Source organism: Adiantum capillus-veneris, chromosome 23, assembly GCF_014529385.1.
Source record: "Adiantum capillus-veneris isolate H3 chromosome 23, ASM1452938v2, whole genome shotgun sequence".
Lineage (NCBI taxonomy): Eukaryota > Viridiplantae > Streptophyta > Polypodiopsida > Polypodiales > Pteridaceae > Adiantum > Adiantum capillus-veneris.
Window position 1 is genome coordinate 127,833,712 of NC_140953.1, and position 8,079 is coordinate 127,841,790.

Below are 8,079 nucleotides of genomic sequence, written 5' to 3' on the forward strand. Positions count from 1 at the left end.
ATTAACCACTTCGAGCAGTGGGTGTAGATACTTAAGAGCCGATTTTCAGAGGCTAAGAGGAGTGGAAACTAAGGTTTTGAATTGCCAAAGCATACATTAGCTACATACATAAAGTTTGTTAACATGGCTCACAATAATCAAGAGAGTAAAACGAACATTGATAACTTTGATTTTGCACATGAAGGTGCTAATGATGATGCTCCCATGTTTATCAATTGTGTTGTTTCTAGGCTGCAACAAGCTATGGGAAACCCATCCCTACAAGGTGAAGTTTTCCAACAACTTCATAGTTATGGGATTCTCCCAACTCCCCCAAAAGAGAGAGCACCTGAGAAGTCTCTTCAAGAGATTTCCAAGAGAGGGCTCTCTACGGTGAGAGTAGAGGAGAACCCATACGAAGCGCTTAAACGTTTACTGGCGGGCTTACCTCCATCCAAGAAGAGAGGTGAAGTCTCTACTATAGAGCCTTCACCAAGGGAAGGAGAAAGAAGTGAGTCTCCCAATACTTCCGAAGATGTGGCTCCAAGAAGACGGCAGCCTCAACGATCTCCAACTCCCCCCAAGAGGGAAAGATTGCTGCAAAGTCCTCCTTCTCGTTATCACAAAAAGGAAGAGAGGTATCAAAAGAAGGAAAAGGAGAGAAAGAGGTCACCCTCTTCTCCGTCTTCATCACCTTCCTCATATTCCAATGAAGGTAGCGGCTCTTCTCTCAAAGAGCCCAAAAGGAAAGGCCATCACAAGTCCTATCCGGTATGGAGAAGGTCCAAGAAGCTGAAGAAGTTCAAGGAAGGAGGAAAGGACACCACTTTTCTTACCTATGATGGCACCTTTGGTGCAACGGACAAGATCTTGGCCTTCATCCAACAGTTTGATGTGGCCTTTGGTGAACAGGGCTTCATGGAGTCCTCTAAACTGCGTCAGGTATCTATTCATTTCCGGAGCTCCGCTCGTCAATGGTGGGCTAGCCTATGAGCCCAAAGGAAAGCTCCAAGGACACGGAAGGACATGGAAGGCTTTAAGAGTCTCCATCATGAAACAATTTTTGGCAAGCAACACTAAAGACAATGTCCTCATGGAATGGCAAAGCTTGAAACTCTCTCCCTACGAGTCTATCTAGAAGTATATAGATAAGTTTTGGGATTTACTTCTCAAGGTCACTGTCTACAAAAAGATAGGCTTTGAGGAGCAAAAGCAACAATTTTGTGCGGGACTTTTTGAAGAGATGGCCGAGTATATTAGCTCACAAAGGCCTAATGCCATATTGGCAGTCATACACCATTCTATGGTAGCATCTCAAATCAATTTCCAACAAGGGGTTAAGAGAAACTCTAAGCCCATGGAAGTGAAGGATCAAAATGAGCCTAGAGGGAGGAGTAATGCTCAAACTTCCTCCAAAGGCAACTCTAGCAACACCTATAACAAAGCTAAGGAGAAAGGAGTCTCCAAAGGTAAGAATAGACTCTCTCCATTAGAGCTAGACTGTTATCGTAATGATAACAAATGCTACAAGTGTGGACAGCAAGGGCATGTCTATCGTGCTTGTCCCCAAAGAAATGCACGCAACAACCCGCCTTGAGTTTCTATGCTGGAAACTCCAAAAGAGGATGCTCATAGCAAAAGGATTTTGTTTTTCCTAAGCTAGGAGATATGTACATACATGTTTATGAGTCGCGTAGCATCCTATCCCATGTAAATATGCATGATTTTTGCAAGTTAATGAAAATCTATATATTCATATACATGATTTTTGTTAGAAATTCTGTAAATGAATTCAATGTTTCAACCAATAACAATAAAAAAAAAGACGGGAATCAAGAGGAATTAGAATTTTCTACATTCCTAAATGGATTCCAAAATGTTTTTATTGATGATACCCCCATGAGCTATCTCCACAATGAGGGGACAATGACCATGCAATGGAGCTTTTATCATGAAGCTCACTGCCTAATAAGCCTCCTTATTGAGCTTTATAAGCTCCACAAGAGGAGTTCAAAAGGCAATAGCATGAACTGGTAAGTTTTGAGAGAGGTTAGGATTTCCTCTAACCAAAAGAAAAGTGGATTTTTTTTAAAGAGATTCAATAATTAGGTCACATTATCTCTAAAGGTGGTATTTGTATGGATCCACAAAAGGTAGAGGTAATAAAAAGATGGCCTAATCCAAGGAGTCTACATGAGTTGAGAAACTCTAAAGGTATGAGTGCATACTAGAGATGCTTCATAGGAAAAATTCATGCTTATAGCAGGTCCAATAGATGACTTAACAAACAAGAACGTTAAGTGTACATGGACTACAAAGAGAGAAAAATATTTTTGAAAAGTTCAAAGAGAAACTTATCTCTCAACTTATGCTTACACTATGGGATCTCTCAAAGCTATTTGAGGTCCAATGTAATGCCTCGATGCATGCGTTCAAGCAAAAAATTGCTTTAAGAAGGGAATACCATAGAATACAAGATTCAAAGACTCAAATCCAATGAGCGAATGTTGGACATATACAAAAGAAACTACGAGTTGTTTTACATGCCGTTGACACATGGAAGTACTTCTTGCGGACTCCATCCATGATACGAACCAAGCTCTTCGACAATCAAATGAGCTGGGCAAATTTCTTTTTGCAATTTAAATTTTACATTGCTCACATTACTGGCAAGCACAACATGTAGCCGATGCACTTTCCCGATGGCCAAGGGTAGATAGGGTATCAATAGCAACTTACAATGAACTATGTTTTATGATAGTTAAAAATGATTCTAACCCAGGCTTTAGGGATATGATAATAGCCTTTACAAATGGAAGAAAAAGAACCACTCACGTTAGAGGATGGTTATCTTCCATACCTCAATAGGCTATATCTTCCTCACTTCCCATGATCCTCCCATATGCAGGGCAAAGAGGAATTCGAATTTATTCTTTTAGGAATAAAAGAATATTTGTATTGGCTTACCAAGAAACAAGAACATACAAGAGTATGTTTCAAAATGTATGGCATACCAAAAGATGAAGTATGATAGAAGGACCATGGCTTGCCAACATCTAATTGTGTCGGATAGAAATCCTACCATGACCACTAATTTCTGATAGAGTCTCTATCAGAACTAGAGTAACCCTCTTATGTTGGCCTACTATTCCAACGGATGGCCAAAAGGAAAATCACAAAACTAATGATCCTTGATCTACTAAAAGCTTGTGATTCCAGGTAGATCAATGCTCAAAATGTGAGAAGTACTTACCCTAACAACAGTATGTCTCTAATAACATGAGCATACTTCTAAGGGGAGAGTACCTTTTGGGGCTAAAGACGGAAGATCCAAAAGTCTCTTGTAACTTAAGGTACCTGGGAAGATCTTTATTGAAAAGGAGTATAGCCGAGATAAAAACGAATCTTTTTAGAAGATTAAACAGGCTATATCCATCTATTAGCTAGGCAAAAGAGGCTCCTACCATTAATAAAAGAGCCTTATCCTTTAAAGAAAAAGAAATATTTATTTGGGTCTTACTAAATAATTAAATTTGCCCAACTATTGGCTCATATATCTCGTTTTTCATGAGAGCCTATTTGAGCCTTATTAAGAAGAGCCACCAATAGAGGCTATAAATGTAGACCCATTAGAGATGGAGGATGAAGAAAACGAGCTCCAACCCAAGTTCATCCTTCGACAGAAACACAAGGTATTAAGAAATGTAAGATTACTGACAGTATCTTATTTAAGTTAAGAATTATCCTTTCAAAGATGCTAAATGCATGCAAAGAACATAGCTTAGGATAATATGAACCTTGTTAATGATGCTTACAATGACACTGATCCAAGCCTATCACAAATTTTTGTTTATTATATTTTGTTGGTTTTCCTTGCTTCTAGAGGTTTACAATAAAAGAAAGAGTGAGAACAACCTCTTGGAAAAATTAAAAAAATGATTTGATAGGAATTTTTTCTTGACTAGTTCACCGGAGGTGAAAGGTAGAGGGAGAACCTAGTGGTAAAGGGAAGGGAAAATATGTAAATGTGAAAAGAAAAGATATGATGTGGTTGTGGAGCCATGCACCCATGATTCAAGGGTCATGAGTGTCTCATATCATCATGGCTTTGGAGCCATATGATGATTCAAACAGATGGGACCCAAGTGGAAGACTTAATAAAGGAAGGAACCAGACACATGATTTTGCTGAATTTTTAAAAAATACTTCCACTCCGATCCAAGAAAATTTGTCTCATCAAAGTTGTAGCTGATGAGCTAGAGATTCTGACCATATTTTTTTAATAATTTTTGCATCTACGGTCTAGGAGATATGGCCAAAATGGCGGACGCCAGTTTTTTCAACTGTGGTGGAGACCACCCCCTCTACCTTTACACACACACACCCTTCCTTTTCCACATTGAGACCTTCTCTAAAAATCAGCCATTAGTCTTCTCACCCTCCTCTCCTTCCTCCTCTCTCTCAAGCTCAAAAACCCATCAAAATTCCTCTTCTAATCACCTCTCAAGTCATGCTTAATCTTGTTGTAATTCATAAGTTCTCATTCAACCCCTTTCTATTACTACTAGATATGTATTGATTTTATGTAGATTCTTTACATTTTAAAATAAGGAAGCTCTTGGACTCAAGCTATGGAGGAAGGAGTGAAGACAACACAAGTGATGATGGAGCTAATTAGTTGCAAATTGGTCAACAAATCACTTGGAAGGAGCTTCTTCATTGGTTGAATGTCCCTAATCAAGCTTCATTTGTACAAATTACACTTGGATCTTAACCTCACTCCTAATCACTCTCTTTCCTATATAAAGAGGCCTTCCCCTTTGTAATTTCAAGCCTCCCTCAGCCCCATTGAGTCTTTGTATCACTCACCATGAGCCCATAAGCTCATTCAATCACTCTATTCTTGCACATTCTAGAGTGCAAATTGTTTCATGCTAGTAACCTCTCCTCCTCTTACTTATGTTAATTAAGAGAAATCTTTTATATGTGTGTGAGAGTGCTTGATGTGATCTTGGCTAATCCTTGAGTGGTTGTTTGGTAATCTACATGCTATTTGTGTTGGGAGTGTTTGAAGTCATTCATTCCTTGTACACACACTAAGGTTAATGCCTCATTCATAGTGATATCTCTCTCTCTCTCTCTCTCTCTCTCTCTCTCTCTCTCTCTCTCTCTCTCTCTCTTTGTGTAGCGGTCCTAGTCTACGCTTCCAAGACTAGGTGGTGCCCTCATCTCATTTCCCTTGTGGCGCAATGGAGTTTGTTTTGGTGTAGATGCCGCCATTACAAATTTCCTTCGTCAACACAAAAGAGTAAGAAAATGTAAAAGAAATGCATTTTAAATGATCCATGTTTTTGTCTTATAAGACTCTCTTTTTATGTTTTGTGCACAAATTTTAAGAAGTATGGATACTTAGGATCATGTTTGTGGTGACTACGTCTCCCAAACACCAAGTAGAACTTGTCACTCTACTTTGGAAGTATGATATGGACTAAAAAGAGCAGACATGATTGCGGAAGACAATGTCTCTCAAGCGCCAAGTGGATTAGTCATCCACTCTGGAATGATTTCATAGGGTAAAAATGGATCCTCTACCCGCTAAGACCAATGGACTAACGGGTGAGACTTTACCATCTCTACCTCATAGTCGAGGACGACTATGATTTCAAGAGAGAGGTAATGTCATAAAAACTAATATCTAACCAACCCAAATGATTTTCTCATATTAAACTGATCACTTAATGTGGGAGAATCATTAGGCAAATTTTGGACTCACAAAGGGGCCCTTTAAGGAGTTTGACTTTACCTCTCTCTACCAAAACGGGCGCATGGATAAATTTTTGAAAACAAACTCCAAAGTTGGCGGAGGTTTGACAGTTAGAATGTCCTCTTCAAGCTCTATCTACTGATATATAGCACGCCATGAGATTCCTCATATTTTAGAAGATTCTTTTTATGATTCACCTATGATGTGACAACTCTGTCGAAATGTAAGTGAATCAAAAAAAGAATCTTCTAAAATATGAGGAATCTCATGGCGTGCTATATATCAATAGATAGAGCTTGAAGAGGACATTCTAACTGTCAAACCTCCGCCAACTTTGGAGTTTGTTTGCAAAAATTTATCCATGCGCCCGTTTTGGTAGAGAGAGGTAAAGTCAAACTCCTTAAAGGGCCCCTTTGTGAGTCCAAATTTTGCCTAATGAAACGGGAACAAGGGTTAAGATATAGACATGTGCTTATAGATCTATCTCAACACGCGGCCAATGGTAAAGGAGCCCAAATGAGAGATGGTCTATCAAAGAGCAAGGATAAAAAATGGAGCATAAGACCTTAGGGTTATCTTCATTGAAGACCTCCAATAATATGTGTAAAAGTCCTTTGACCTTAGGTAAGCTAGGGCTGAGCTTGAGGAACCCGACCCAGCTCGAGGTGCTTGTCCTGCTTGTCATGCTTGATGACTAAGGTGCTTGAGGTGCTTGATGATTGAGGTGCTTGAGATTCTTGAGGTGCTTAATGATTGAGATGCTTGAGGTTCTTGAAATGCTTGAGATGTTAGGGTTGCACTTGAGGTGAGAACCCAGCCCAAGCTTAAAGTGCTTAAGGGCCAACCTTGTGGTGGGAACTGGGCCTATGCATAAGGGGTTGAGGTGTCAAAAAGTCAAATATTCAATCCCTACAAGGAGGGGGCGAGCCCTACATGAGGGGGGATGAGAGAGAACACCCACACACTCACACAAGGCATGCATGGTACAAAGAAAGCAAAAGGGACACTTGTCAAGTTCCTCCTCATGTTGCCCTCATGGTGTGCCTGAAGCCTATTGGTTGGTCACCCAAGGGGTCCAATGATTAAGTTGCTACTACCAATTAAGTCCGCCATCTATTCTCTCAAAGTTTCTCACTCGAATTCTCTTAATTCCGCTATTCTATAAGTTCATAGGCCATTTCCATTACACTTCCTATGTGTTCTCTCGTCATGGTGGGGAGCTTGGAGAATCCTATGAGCACGGAGCTGCCGTTGCACTTCACTTTGGAGAGATGGATTACCCATCGCTTGTTAAAGCCTAGAAACAAAATAGTTAACAAGCATCGGGGCATCATTAGTAACTTGCTCATTAGAAAAATCAAAGTTATCAACATTAATTTCACTCTCTTTACTATTGTCATCCATTCTAACGACTTTTAGGTGTAAACGTTTTAGGTGTACTTTGGCACTTCAAGCCCTAGTTGCTACTCCTCTTTACCCCTTTAGAAAAAGCACTCAAGCTATTGTACCTGTGGCTCGAATACCATTAATTGCAAGGAATAGAAGAGAGGGTCGTTCAACACCAAAATAGCACCGGCTCCTGTCAAGATTCTAATAGCTCATTAGTGGTTAAGCCGTAGGCAAGCCCCATAGGACTCCACTATTAAGACCATAGCTCTCGACAATGATGCCACGTCAGCTGCACGAAGGCAGGCGCACTACAAGGTTGAAAAATCCCTATTCTACTTACTCACAGGCAATTAATAATACCAACCATTTCTAGCTAGCTTGAGGACCTCCCTTCTTGAGAAAGAAAAGAGAAACCTTGTGCTCTGATACCAATGTAACATTTAATGGCCTAGTAACTTGTGTGTAGCGGAAATTAATATGAACATAGTGGGCATTTCATTAGAATAGATTCCTAATGAGAATTACAAGAGTGCTTGGGTGGAGAGAGCAACAAAAAGCATAACACCTAGTTAGATACCATGAACAATACTTTCAAAAGAGAGAGAAATCAAGCTATTGACAACAGTTGAGGACCGGATTTACATGGAGCCGGTCCCCCCTCCAAAAGGCTTTGTATTATGGTTTCTCCCATCAAGAGATACATTGTACAATACAATTCTTTGTGTTCCTTCAAGACTAGCTGGAGCAATGAAGATGAAAGCTTCATGCACTAAGCAAAACACTTATCAAACACAATATCAATTTTCTCCGGTCCCAAACCCAAGACCTCACACACCTTCGAAGATGGTGAGAGCTAGCGGGGTATGAGAGTAGATTGAGAGGAAGAAGGAGTATTCTTACGAGAAATATGTACATCTCCTCACATAATCACTCATATTAGCATAGAT